This window comes from Oryx dammah, unplaced genomic scaffold, assembly GCF_014754425.2.
Source record: "Oryx dammah isolate SB20612 unplaced genomic scaffold, SCBI_Odam_1.1 HiC_scaffold_6, whole genome shotgun sequence".
Lineage (NCBI taxonomy): Eukaryota > Metazoa > Chordata > Mammalia > Artiodactyla > Bovidae > Oryx > Oryx dammah.
The window spans coordinates 30,030,062-30,045,274 of record NW_024070190.1 but is presented as its reverse complement, the minus strand read 5'-3'; positions in this window follow the sequence as shown (position 1 = coordinate 30,045,274).

Genomic DNA, 15,213 nt, shown 5'->3' with positions numbered 1-15,213 from the left:
GGTCCCCGCCAACTCTAAGATTCTACAATTAACTTTGGAGAATTAGGAGTGATGAGGTCATGGCCTTTCTCCAAGGACTCTGACAAATTTTATTATTTTGAGGCTTTTGAAACTAGTGAGATGTGATAATAAGCATAGGTAACAATGAGAAAGACAAATGAAAACATTTAAGTAAGTAATTCCCAAACTAGGAGGGGATGTGGGATGCCCCTCTCTCCTGGAAGACACTTCAAATCACAACCATGAACAGAAAAGTTGATATGACCCATCCTCAATGAGAACTACTCCCAACAAAGCCACTGACCTTGATGAGAGTGTTTTCCCATCCCCCCTATGACTGAGAGCTGAAAAAAAGGGTTAAGAACCACAGACTAAATCAATGACTGCAGTATTTCTTAATGGAGAAGCTGAGGTTATTTTAAAGTGAGGGACTCAATTCCTATTGGGCACGGGGGATGAGATTTTGGGGTGAAAGTCTGAGAATGTTTGAGGTGAGGGCTAAAGCATTTGGTGTGAAGAACTGAGGTATTTGTAATACCTATGGTCGGAGATACTGAGCTTGGAGCTCAGAATTTCAGGTGAGTTATGAGGAGTCAAAATAATTGGAGTGAGTGGCTGAGGGGTCAGCAGGGAGGAAGTGCCTTCTATTTTCCAGCTAGAGGGCTGGTTCTGAAAGGCAGTCAGATTCTGCCTTTGGATTCTGCAAGTCCCGATCAGGGCTCCCTTGGCCTCTCAGCCACTCTATCCTCCACTATCCCCCATAGACGGTGTGCTCCTTGAGGACAGAGGGTATCAGATCTTTCTCCCTTGTATCCTCAACTCCTAGCACAAAGCCCGGCACACACTAGGTGCTCAACAGGTATTGTGGAATGAATGAAATATTGGGGCAAGGGACTGAGATAGTTGGGGCGAAGAGGGAGCACTGGTAGAAAGGTGACAGGGTTGTCATCATAGAAAAAAGGGAGGAACTGAGGTGAGGGGCTGGCGGCCTGCATCAGCAGGCATGGCTTGGGCATGTGGGGCCCCCTGGTGGGCAGACCTGAGTTGCACAGGGTGCTTGGAGGGAAAGACAGGAAAACCAGAGAAAACAATAAAAATGACAGAACTCCAGTACTTTGGCCACCTCATGCAAAGAGTTGACTCCTTGGAAAAAGACCCTGATGCTGGGAGGGGTTGGGGGCAGGAGGAGAAGGGGACGACAGAGGATGAGATGGCTGGATGGCATCACCGACTCGATGGACATGAGTTTGGGTGAACTCCGGGAGTTGGTGATGGACAGGGAGGCCTGGTGTGCTGCAATTCATGGGGTCACAAAGAGTCATATACGACTGAGCGACTGAACTGAACTGAACTGAACTGAATAGCACTTGGGGAGAGCTTGCTACACAGAAGACACAGGCACAAAGCACCCAGCAGGAGCTATTTCATTTAACCCCCATCACTGCCCTGTGAGTGTAGGAGCCAGCAGCCCCATTTTACAGAAGAGGAAACTAAGTTTAGAAAGGGAAAGCAGCTTGCCTGAGGGCAAATAGCTACTCTGTGGTAGAGCTGAGATAATGTGATTGAAGGGAAGTGAATAGAAAGAGATGTGTGGTGGCATGGGGGTTCAGTTTGAATGTGCTCATCCAACCTATGGGGCTTCCCTGGTGCAGCTGGTAAAGAATCCGCCTGCAATGCAGGAGACCTAGGTTCAATCCTTGGATTGGGAAGATCCCCTGGAGAAGGGAACAGCTACCTACTCCAGTATTCTGGCCTGGAGAATGCCATGGACTGTTCAAAGAGTCAGACATGACTGAGCAACTTTCATATCCAACTACAGGATCTAGACTGTATTCTTAAACCTAACCCACATTTATCCCAATGTAGACCTGGTCCTGAATCCAGGCACTTACTCATAGGGGACATTGATCCATCCTTTCATTTCTTCATTTTATTAAGCACCTTTTCTCTTCCCTGGGTTTCCCGGTGGCTTAGATGGTAAAGGATCTGCCTGCAATGCAAGAGACCCAGGTTCGGTCCCTGGGTTGGGAAGATCCCCTGCAGAGGGAATGCTTACCCACTCTAGTATTCTTGCCTGGAGAATTTCATGGACAGAGGAGCCTGGAGGGCTACAGTCCATGTGGTTGCAAAAAGTCGGACACAACTAAGCGATTGACACTTTCACTTTTTCTCTTCTAGTCACTGGGGAAGCCAAAGAGAACAATACCACAATATGACAAAACTCCTGCCCTCAGAGAACTTACATTCTTGTGGGCAGGTGACGAAACTAGAAAGAGGTCATTTTAGATTGGAATTCTACAGAGAAAGTAAAGCAACGGATCGGAGAGCCAGGAATGGGGAGAGACTGGAAAAACGCCTTTAGCTGAAGTTCTTAGCTCTGGCTGCCCTCGGAAAGTGACTTGTACAGGAGACCTGAATGGTGATAAGGAGCTGGTCACTTCAAGATCTGGGACAAGACCATTCCTGGGGGAAGAAAGAGCAGTGATAGCCTGAGAAAAAATATTCAAGGGGTGGGAAGAAGGCTGGTATGGTGGGAGCGGAGCGGGCAAGTGGAGAAGAAGGAGGAAACTAGGACCCAGAGCCTTGTCAAAGCCCGCCGTCTAGTACAACTGCCCTAGTGCTCCTTCCACAAGGACGGGCTGCCTCTGTGCTCACAGAGGCACAAGACCCCAAACTCCAACTCAATGTGAGAGGATCCCTTGATCAGAGATGGACATAAATGATATTCCTTGCATACCATAAAGAGGGTGGTGAGATGAGCACAGGATGACCTCTCAGCACTCTAGGGCTTCTGGGAGTGGTGTGCAGAGGGGTTCTTGCAGAAATAACCAGTGTTGTTACTCTGCTTCTTACAAAGCCATCTACTGACCCCAAGTTCTGGTGAAGGATAATTCAGCAAATATTTCAGGATGCTAAGCAAGGAGAACAGGCAACTCATGCTCAGAATATCCGAACTTCTTGATGGCTCTCAGGGAATGGTTTTTAAAGGCAACATTAGGGGTGAGGATTGCAGGGTGTGTGATCAGCTCAACAACTTTGTTCTATTTGGTTGGTGGTAAGGTAACAGATCATTGGAGTTAAATTCACCCATTCCAGTCCATTTTAGTTCGCTGATTCTTAGAATGTCAGCGTTCACTCTTGCCATCTCCTGTTTGACCACTTCCAATTTGCCTTGATTCATGGACCTAACATTCTAGGTTCCTATGCAATATTGCTCTTTACAGCATTGGACCTTGCTTCTATCACTAGTCACATCCACAACTGGGTATTGTTGTTGCTTTGGCTCCATCCCTTCATTCTTTCTGGAATTATTTCTCCACTGATCTCCAGTAGCATATTGGGCACCTACTGACCTGGGGAGTTCCTCTTTAAGTATCCTATCATTTTGCCTTTTCATACTGTTCATGGGGTTCTCAAGGCAAGAATACTGGAGTGGTTTGCCATTCCCTTCTCCAGTGAACCACATTCTGTCAGACCTCTCCACCATGACCTGCCCATCTTGGGTGGCCCCACGGGGCATGGCTTAGTTTCATTGAGTTAGACAAGGCTGTGGTCCTAGTGTGATTAGATTGACTAGTTTTCTGTGAGTATGGTTTCAGTGTGTCTGCCCTCTGATGCCCTCTTGCAACACCTACCATCTTACTTGGGTTTCTCTTACCTTGGACGTGGGATATCTCTTCACAGCTGCTCCAGCAAAGCGCAGCCGCTGCTCCTTACCTTGGACAAGGGGTATTTCCTCACCGCCATCCCTCCTGACCTTGAATGTAGAGTAGCTCCTCTTGGCCCTCCCCCGCGCAGCCACTGCTCCTTGGACGTGGTGTTGCTCCTCTTGGCCGCCGCCCCTGACCTCGAAGGAAAGTTATGACCAACATAGATAGCATATTCAAAGGCAGAGATGTTACTTTGCCAACAAAGGTCCATCTAGTCAAGGCTATGGTTTTTCCAATGGTCATGTATAGATGTGAGAGTTAGACTGTGAAGAAAGCTGAGTGCCGAAGAATTGATGCTTTTGAACTGTGGTGTTGGAGAAGACTCTTGAGAGTCCCTTGGACTGCAAGGAAATCCAACCAGTCCATTCTGAAGGAGATCAGCCCCGGGTGTTCTTTGGAAGGAATGATGCTAAAGCTGAAACTCCAGTACGTTGGCCACCTCATGCAAAGAGTTGATTCATGGGAAAAGACTCTGATGCTGGGAGGGATTGGGGGCAGGAGGAGAAGGGGACGACAGAGGATGAGATGGCTGGATGGCATCACCGACTCGATGGACGTGAGTTTGAGTGAACTCCGGGAGTTGGTGATGGACAGGGAGGCCTGGCGTGCTGCAATTCACGGGGTCGCAAAGAGTCGAACATGACTGAGGACTGAACTGAAGGTAACAGGGTGATGTTTTGGGAATCTCTGTCATTAACTTTCTGGTTCCAACCAGTCTGGGGTCTAGAGCTTGTGGTCAGAGTATAGTCACCATCCTCCACCTGGGTCAGGGTGGGGGATAGTTTCTGCAGAACAAGTCAAAGATATGCATCAGATTGTTATCTGTATCTCTTCTGGAGGATCCAGGAGTCCTGTGATTATTCTAAACTTTAACTGCTCGAATCTACTCTTTGAAATTCCAGGAAGGCCTAGGAGACTAAAGCTTTTTCTATAAACAAGAAATGGGTAGACACAGAGAGTCTCTTGTACCCAGGAAGGCTCTAGAGTCTTGTTCAGTTTCAACATCGCCTCAGTCCGTTTAGATAACCATCTCCCCAGAATGGGTAAGCTTCAGTCCTAACTCTTCTAAGGGATGGAAAGATGGGCCAGAAATAGTTCCTGCCTCAAAGGAGCTTTATTCACTGGGGACGAGAAGATAAGCATGGTAATAGAAGGACAATATGAAAGATTAGTATCCCAGTACAAAGGGCTGCCTGAATCACATTTCCCCTCCTCAGCCTATCCTCCATTTCTCTGCTCAGTTGTCACTTTCTCAGAGTGGTTTTCCCTGGCCTCTTGACCAGATCAAATCCCTATCATGACAGTCTGTCAAAGTCCACACACCCCTCCTTCAAAGCACTTGTCCCAAGTGTGATCTCACATTTGTCGGTATGATTATACCTCTTTTGTGTAGGGTGTTTATGTTCATCCTGGTATCCTCCATGTCTAAAGTGCCTGGGATGTAGTAGGTACTCAGTAAATGCAAAGAAGATAAAAGCAAAGTGCTATGGGACTTTGGGGCTTCCCAGGTGGTGCTAGTGGTAAAGAAACCCCCTGCCAATGCAGGTGATGCAAGAGGCGTGGGTTCAATCCCTCGGTGGGTAAGATCCCCTGGAGGAGGTCATGGCAGCCCACTCCAGTATTCTTGCCTGGAGAATCCCATTGACAGTGGAGCCTGGAGGGCTCCATTGGGTCACAAAGAGTCAAAAATGACTGAAGCTCGCATGCATGCATGGGATTTTTAAAGGGGGAATAATCAGATCAGTTGGAATAATCAGAAAAGACTTAATGGAAGAGAAAGAAGAAGGGAAAGGATGTTGGCAGATGGGGGTGGAGATGGGAGGGCATTGCTGGCAGGGAAGAGAATGCAGGGAGTTCCCTGGTGGCCTAAACTTTAGTTTTCTGGCTTTCACTGCCATGGCCCAGCTTCAAGGGTTCAATCCCTGGTCAGAGAACTGAGAAGAAAAAAAGAAGAGAATTTGAATCAGGTCTTGAGATACAGAGGGCCTGGCAGATGTTTGGGCGACTGTGTGGTCAGGGGAGGGCATGAAAAGGAGAGGAACAGGAACCAGCCAGATGAAAATAGTGTCTGGCTGGGGATATGCTTACAGGTCAGGCAGGGATGGCCTCAGGAAGGACCAATGCCCAACTTTCTGGACTCCAGAGCAGGTCCCAAGGCTCTTAGATTCCAGTCCCGAGTTACAGATGATCACACATCAGATATTCCCACTTGAATGTCCTGCTGGACCCCCAAATACAACAAGGGTGGTTGGTCTATGGTTCTGATATGGTCCATTTTCTTGGTAGTGGTGCCATTTTGTGTACTCTTGACCATGAGTCTAAGGATGGAGAAGTTGGAGATCCTAGGGGCAGAGAGGTGTGGAAGTTGGACCTCTACCCCAAAAAGGCAGTGATTCTGCTTGTCCACTAGAGGCCGCGGTAGGCCTGGTTTTTAGAGAGTCAGCAGGGCTGTGGCTTGCTCAGTCGACCCCACCCGCAGGAGTCATTTCCAACAGCAAGTCTGTTCTAGAACCCAAGGCCACAGAGAGGGCCTATCAGTGTCTCTGGCTTCAGTTTCTTCTGATAGGTCATCAGATTCCCAGACCTGGGACAAGTTAGCTCCAGAAAAAGTTGCTGATGGCAGCTAGATAGCAGGCGAAGCAACAAGTAGTTCTAGATGCCCCTGAATTAGCCAAATCAAGGAATGTATACGGAGCAACCTACTGAGTTCCTGCCCGGTGCCATGCAGTGTCCCAGACTCCGGATCTACCTCGGTGAATGAGACAGACTCTGTTCCTGCCCTCCCTGCTCTTATGATCTAAGGAGACAATTAAACATAAAATCTAAAAATAAGCTGCGAACATGGTTTAAATTCCAGGATTAGTTTTCCTTGTGTCTTCAGTTCACTGTGGATCAACATCTACCTAATCCAGAGAAAGGAAATAAAGGCAAGAAACAGAGAAAAGAACCTTTGCCTGTATTTGGAGAATCGCTGCAGGGCCCCCTCCTCTCTTGAGGTGGAAGGATTCCCAGTGGCTCCTAGCACATCTGAGGGTGTCTGGGGGCAAGGAAGTTCCAGGGCACATCACCACAGCCTTTCTGGTCTCCTTTCTCCAAGCAGCCTAGGAGCTTTGCTTGGGAAGGGACGTAGATTCCCCAGATTTTGGAGTGTGACCCAGACTTCTGGCTTTCTCATTGCTTTCTCTTTACCTCTTTCTTTTCTTTGTTCCTGGTCCTCAGGTTATCAGCAAATCAGTATATTTACCAGATGAATAGTATGTTCAGGGCACGTTTTTTGTTGTTTTTTTTTAAACCAGGAAACATGAGATTAAGGAAACTGCAACCGAGTTGAGTAGATAAGATAACTAGAGAGAGGAGTAGAGATAGACACCCAGGCAATGAAGCATTTTGATAAGGGCAAATTGGTAGCTGCAGGCAGTCATTGTCAGGGTTGATCCCTGGGGGTGAGGGAGTTTTCCTTTGTGGACAAAGTGACCAGGCTAAGGATAAGCCCTCACTGTGCCCAGTGGTGGGGTTTTTCTGGAAAAGGCATCCTTAGAGAAGAGGAAGAAGGGTGAAACATTCCCCACACCCCAGCTGTTCATTCCGCTGTGCATGGACAAGGGCTCAGAGGCCCATGTGCTCAACATTCCTGAGAAGCAGCTTCTGAGTCAGAGTCCCAGAAACAGCTGAGGCAGCTTCAGGCTGGAGTCTTGGCTCTCTTTTCCCCTTTTCTGTCCAAAAGCAACTCCCTCCCTAGCTATTTGGATGTGACCAGAAACCCAAGCAGGGATCTGGTTAGAAGCCTGGCTCAGCCAGTCTGTAAAATGCATTTGGTCCCCACATCCCCTCCTGGGCAGCAGCCCTCAGGTTAAGGCATGTTCCCAATGCCACCTGTGCCAGGAAATCCAGGGATGAGGGAGACTCATCCTTTGCCTATAAGTTGCAGCTCCCAATGTGGCCATTGTTGCACTGCCCTCCAGAAGGGGAGCCTTAACTGGGAACTGGCTTAAGACAGCAGCGTTCTCTGCGGCAATCTGCCAGTGCCTCCTCACTGCCTGGGCGTGGGGCCCAAGACGTGCCAGGGCGATGCCAGAGAGCTGACTCAGGGGGGCGGCATGAGGGGAGAGAAAAACCCTTTGACCCCACCAGCTAAGAGAGATGATGGAGCTGCCCTGATGCCTGTTGTGACCACCCTGTAGTGCCAGACCACCCACAGGATGTGGGGCAGGTCCATTCCTCAGCCACTGATGCACTAAGCCCCACATTTCCTGGGGCCACCAACAGAAGGCCAAGGTTCCCCTTCTGTCTCTATACTCCCCTCTCTATATAAAGACCTCTAGATATACAGGTCTAGGTTCCCAAACTCCCTTCTGCAACTGATTCAGGCAACTCATTGTCACTTTGTTGACTATGACCTTGGGCAAGTCACTTACTTTGGTGAATCCTAGACTCCTTATATTTAAGGTGGGACAAATCATACCTGCCTGCCTCATGGGACTGCAGTAAGGATTAAATGAGATCACATCCGTGAAGGTAACATAAACTGTGAAGCACATTTATAGCATATTATTGTTGTTATGGTTATTCCTGTGTTGGCCATTATAGCCACTAGGCCCTGAATCTGAGAGTCTTCCTCTTTGCTCTTTTGTTGGACAAGTTGCTCAGAAGCCAGTGCTGACACCTAACTGAGTCCTGAGCCCAAGAAGCATTGAGCTCTTCTGCCTGGCGCTGTGTCGCCAGCTCAGGGATGCAGCTCCCACTACTCTAGCTCTATTAAACCAGTTCTTTCCCTTCTAATCAGACTCCCTCAGTCCAGTTTGCTTGCAGTGATGACAAAGGAACTTAAAATATCACAGGTTCTGCAAACACTGCTGGAGACAGCTTGGCGTAAGGTGGTGCCTGTCACCCGTGGACCTGTCTGGGCATCTCAGCCAGGCATAGCCTTCTGCCCTCCAGGGCCTGGTGTGTCTTCCTCTGTGCAGCACCAGGATGACAGTGCCTCCAGTCAGCACTTTGGGTGCCTGAACTGGATGACTACCAGAAAGCTGGCTTGGTGAGAAGTGCCAAAAGAAGGGGCTCTCGGCTTCCTGCATCAGCTCCTCACACACAGTCGTAGGACCTCTCCTTGCACCAGGAGGCCAGGTGAGCTGGACCAAGATGGTGCAGAGCAGCAGCTGTCTCGTGGCTCTGGGGTGGATTGCTGACTGGGAACCAGGAGAGTGTGATTCTGAGGACCCTGGAGCTGGCAGGCTCGGGCTTGTCACCCTTGCTGCAGAACCAGTTTGGTGTAGGCGGCTGCTGGGCCTGCTGTGCAGCTCTGAGACTTCCCATGGGGCCTTCATGTGATTTACCCTGGTGGGAGTGGTGGCTGCCAGCACATTCAAATGAGGAAGCACACTTCAGGGAGCTGCGGGTAGGAGCTGCCATTCCAATTGCCGCAGCACTACCCAACCCCCCTCTAATTCCCCGTATTTTAAGCAGTCACTGCCACCTGCCATGGGTTTCCACCCTTAGGAACTTTCTCACTCAACTCTTTTCTTAAATATCCTTTAGCAAACATGTTCCCTTTCCTGGGTGATTGATGAAGTCTTAGCTTACATCAGGAATCCCAAACTGATGGTTTGTTGGCTAAATCCAACCCTTAAACCTGTTTTTGTTGACATGCACAATTCTAACTGGGAAGTTTTAACATAAATAAAAATCTGCATTTCAAATCTTTCTGAACATTTGGTGTCCTTGATTTCTTCCAGAGGCAGATCCTGAGACAAGGCTTCAGTTGCAAGTAGTTAATTTTGGAAAGTAATCCTGGGAAAGTCCCATCAAGGAGTGGAGAAGTGGGACAGAGGAAGGAAGGGATCCAGGGCAAGTTATCAAGGAAATTACCATATGGGCATCTGGAGCTTAATTCTTCCTGGGGAACTCAGGGAAACAGTGTAAAACATGTGTCTCAAAGTTATCTCAACTGAGGGGCAAGGGCATAGTATATTTATCCGCTGCACCCATCAGTCATTCATTGGTTGGGAGCTGCTACTGTGTGGGGGAGGTGGGGTACTGGTGTTAATTCCTGGGGAACATCCAGCCTGCTGTACAGTAGGGAAGTGGAAGTAAAAGTAAAGCCACTCAGCCGTGTCCAACTCTTTTCGACCCCATGGACTGTAACCTACGAGGTTCCTCCATCCATGGAATTCCAGGCAAGAGTACTGGAGTGGGTTGCCATTTCCTTCTCCAGGGATCGAACTCAGGTCTCCCTCATTGCAAGCAGATGCTTTTACCCTCTGAGCCATAGTCCAGGAGTGGGCTCCAAAGGCCAGAAGAAGCTGAAACTGACAACAACTGCTGCAAAAGGGAAGATCTAGCAAAACTGGTCCTCAGTTCCTACTTGGCAACAATTCGTGGTAGCTGAATAGCAGTTGCTTCCTTTAAAGGAGACAAGAAGTCTCCAGTCTGCCAGAGTCTCTACTCCCCGCCCAACCCCAACATCCTACCTTCAGCCTGCTTCACTCTTTACGTTACCTGCTTAGCTTTAGTTTTCGTGTTTGTGACCTCTGGTTTATGTCTATGTGTGGGCTGTGAATCCCACTGTCTCTGTTTCCAGAGGGAAGCTTCCCACAGGGAAGCTAGCCCAGTAATTCCAACAGACGCTGAGACGCTACTTTTGTTTCTGTAGCCCTGTACTCTGAATTGTTAACTTCTCTGTGCTGAGTCTTAGACCACCTTACCTCCATGTTGTTACATGTGCTGATTCAGAGCATGTGAAATAGACCCTCGCTTTGGAGACTGACTTGGGGAGGCCCCTGGTTATCTCTTCAACATCTCCAACCTGATTGGCTTTCACCTGCCTCAGGTCAGTTCCTCTGCCTGGAAAGTTCTTTTTACTCTTTAAGGTAGGCTAACTCATATTCACCCTTTTACGACTTACCTCACTTCCTCAGTGAAGCCTTCCATATCATTCAACCCTCCACCCCTTACTAGGTTATGTCCTCCACCATACATTCTTATAATGCACTGTGTTGCTCTTTAACGTATTTACAATAATTACATGAAAGTGAAACTGGCTCAGTTGTGTCTGACTCTTTGCAACCCCATGGACTATAGCCTGCCAGGCTCCTCTGTCCATGGAATTCTCCAGACCAGAATACTGGAGTGGGTAGCCATTCCCTTCTCCAGGGGATGCTCCCAACCCAGGGATCGAACCCAGGTCTCCCACATTGCAGGGGGATTCTTTACTGTCTGAGCCATCAGGGAAGCCTGGTTACATACTTATTGGTAAAATTTGTATGTACACTGGAGTCCCACCGTTCATGCAGTTAATTTATGTAAACCCAACTATAAATACTCAGCTAAAAGAGCCAGAAACAAAGCAATTGCTTTATTTAAAGTCACTTTCCATCATTAAAACCAGATCTTGGCACCTACTGCCCCAGGATCATGAACAAAGTGCAAAGAGAAATAGGTGTTATTGCTTGACTTTTGTGCTTCTAAATGTCAAGGTTCTGGTGAATTAAGGGATCTTCAGGAATAATTTTGCAATCTTTGACTCATGAACTTATTTTAGAATCTATTACCACCCCACAAACACGCAGAAGATAGAAATCCACCGTACTATCTGTCTCTCCTTCTAGATTGAATTTCCATGAGGACAGACAAGATGCTTGCCTCCATCATTGCTGGACCCTCGAGTCTAGTAAAATGCTTAACATGCAGTAAGTATTCAATAAATGTTTGTTGGATGGATGGTGGAATGATGGGTGATGGATGGATGGGTGATGGAGAAAGGATGATCAGAACTTCAAGGTCTAGAACTGTAGGAAATGCACCTGGAAATAGGCTGAAACTTAATGTGATGTAACGATCTACCTGCTTGGGAGGAGAATTGATGAAGGCATTGACGTGGCTGAACTACTGCAATTGAAGTCTCCCTAAAGGCCTGCACTTGTACAGTAAATCTCACACTCTACTCTCCCCCAAATCAAGATTTCTGGATTAGAGCCTTATCCCAGACAGCTCAGCCACCTGTGAGTCACTGCACAACACTGCTGTAGCCCTTAGGGCTCAGACAGTGCATACCATCCCGCGGCCTGGATTCCTAGGCCAAATCAAAATTTCCACATAACCCCCTACTGTGACCCTGCTCATGACTCCCTTCCTACCCTAACCCAGAACTTTGCTTTGACCCAGTTCCAGCCCTGATCTTGATCCCAGTTGTTTTTACAGTCCTAATGCCAGTCCTGACCTTGACTCTCATCTTGACCCTAACTTTGGCCCAGACTCATCCTTGCTTCTGATCTTGAATATATTATCATATTATACATCTATGCTCTTTTGGCTTTATTTATAGAACTTTTATACAGATTATTTAATTTGATGTTTACAACTCTATGTAATCATCTCTATTTTACAAATGAGAAAACTGAGACTCTGAAAAATGCCCAATGTCACACAGCTAGTAAATCAGGGAACCCAGATGAAATTCCAGTCTTCCTGGTCTAAATTCAGGGCTATAGGAGTGTGGGTTACTGAAGTTCCACATATGGTCTCCATTGTGACAAAGCAATCCTAGATAATCAAAGACTTCAGGGTACTAACAGTAGTGCTGATAATTATAATTACATTAATTTACTGGGCAGTTTCTCTGTGACAAGTGAAAAACTCTCTCCATGTGGTTATCTTACTTAGTACACACTACAAGGCTATGGAGTTCTGTAACCCCATTTTACAAGTGAGGAAACCATGGCTTTTGGAGGTTAAGTAATTTGCTCAAGGTCACACAGCTAATGAGGGGCAAGACAGAATTTGAACCCAAGTCTTTCTGACCTTAAATGCAGTTCACGTCAACCTTTACAAAGAATTGAGATGGCAGCAAGGAGCAAGGAGCTTGGGTCCTGCAACCATGTTCCCACCATACCTTTTGGGCTGCGTTGCCAATTCCAGAGTGTTATGTTTGATTAGCAAAACTGTGTCAAAAATGAATCAAGCCTTGGTAGGACTGACTCACTGTGGTGTCTGTTGGCTCTACAAGGAGACAGGAAGCCTCAGTGGGCCACAGCCAGCTGACCACTGCCTAGTGGATGAAGGTCCCAGAAGCATCCACCACAAGCCCTGTGGCGGTTAAACGTGGAAACTCACATGCCAAAGAAGCACCCAGACTTAAGACTCATTTTAAAAACCAGACCCACCAATCCCCATATCTTTCTCCATACTCAGCTCTACCCCCTAATAGGGCTCCATTTTGGCCAGCTTCTCTGTATTTCATCTCTGACTCCCACACTTTATCCATTTTCCTCATGGACAGATTGCTTTGTCTCTGTCCCAGTTCCCTTGCCCATCTCAGCTCAAGACTCTGAACATCTGTGTTGCCACTTTTTCATGTTCTGTTTCTCTGTGTCTTATTCTCAGTGCCTTGTCGATTCCTGAGTCCTAAGGTCCCCCTTTTCTGCAATTATTTTTTTGTAAAATACACATAATGTAAAGTTTTCCATTTTTCACCACTTTTTACATTTCAGTGGCACTAAATACATTCAGTTTGTTGTGCAACCAACTGTTCATTTCCAGAACTTTTTCCATCATTTGAAACAGAAACTCTGTATCCGTTAAACAATATTTCCTCCAAACACCTGGTAACCTCTATTTTTTCTGTCTGTACGAATTTGCCTATTCTATGTACTTCATAGAAGTGGAGTCATACAATATATAGCCTTTTGTGTCTTGCTTCTCTCACTAAAGAATGTTGTCAAAGTTCATGCATATCATCCCATGTGTCAGAATTTCATTCATTTTTAAGGCTAAAAAATATTCCATTGCACGCCTATGCCACCTTTGGTTTATTCCTTCAATGTCAATGCACAGTTGGGTTGCTTCAGCTTTTGACTACCATGAATAATACCACTATGAACACGAACTATGAACTATGTTCAGTCGCTCAGTTGTGTCTGACTCTATGTGAGTCCATGGACTGTAGCCCACCAGGCTCCTGTGTCTATGGGATTTTCCAGGTAAGAATACTGGAATGGGTTGCCATTTCCTTCTCCAGGGGATCTTCCCCACCCAGGGATCCAGCCTGGGTCTCCTGCATTGCAGGTGGATTCTTTACCATCTGAGCCACCAGGGAAGTCCATGAACGTGGCTGAGCAAGTATTCTGTTTCAGTCCTTGCTTTCAATTCTTTTGGGTATATACCTAGGAGTGGAATTGCTCCATCATATGGTAATTCTATGTTTAATTTTTTGAGGACCTGCCAAACTGTTTTCCACAGTGTCTGCATCATTTTACTTTCCTGCCAGCAATGCACAAGGGTCCTAATTTTTTCCACATCCTCACCAACACTTGTCGTTTTCCACTATTTTGATAAAAACCATCCTAGTGGATGTGAAGTGGTATGTGAGATCCCTTTGGACCACAGCACTCCACAAGTCCAAGTGTTCCAGATTCCCAAGGTCTGCTTTGCTCCCTGGGGCTCCCACGAGGCTCCCTGGCTCTGCAAATGGTCTTTCCAGCCAACACACTTCTTTCTTTTCATGCCCTCTGGCCTTTCTTCCGGGCTCTGACAAGACGCTGCCCTTGTCTCTGCCTTTTGCTTACGGAGAATTGGACCCAGAAGTAGCACAGACTTTGGGAAGAATACAAATTAGATTTCTTTAAGCCCTACAATCTTCTGAGCTGCTTTTTCCATGTTAGCTTCCAGACCAGAGACGACTGTGCTGGCTCCACGCGACCGACTTTATGACTTTGACCTGCCGCTGACCTCAGCGCTAGAACACCACCCAGCTGCCTCAAGCAAAACTGTTTACTGGTCTTACCAGGACCTAAGGGAACGACTTACATTCTAGCTACACCCGGGGGGCTAGCTAAATCAGGACTTCCCTGAGCCCCTTCCTTTGCTGAGGCTCATATTTGGTGCTTTAGGGCTTCAAGATAGATACTGGGTGTGGTGATTCACCTCCTCACGAGGCTCGTGACTCCTTGAGGGGATCTTGGAGACCTGGAATTTTGGTCATGATTCCCTGTTCGTATTCCCAGAACCCAAACTCTCTGGGGCAACATTTATTTATATTGTTTAATTCTTACATCCTCTCCATAGACTTCTGATGTCAAGGGCATGGGTGTGTCAAACCTGGCCCCCTGTCCTCAGGCTTTGCTTCAGCCCAGACCTCACCCCTTCACTTAAATTCTTTTTCTTTCAGCCACTGCTGTCTTCCATGGAAGCAGGTGGAAAGGACATCCTTCTGCTTTCACAAAATAGGAAACAGAGGCCTGTGGAGGGAAGTGAGTTACCCAGGTTCAAAGGTGGATTCAGCACCTGAGATGGGAATGGAACTCCATTCTCTGACTCTGAAACCACAGCTCTCAGCACAGCAGTCAACCGCTTCCTTAAGAGGAAGCTCTCGGCTCATGCTTGGCGACCCGGGGTTTGTACTTGACAGGTGCCTCTGGGATTGGACAGTGGGACTCTCTGCCCTCAGTTGAAACTATTATTGAAACTATTGTTCTGGCCTTCAAATATGGATTTCATGGTTCAATCCTTT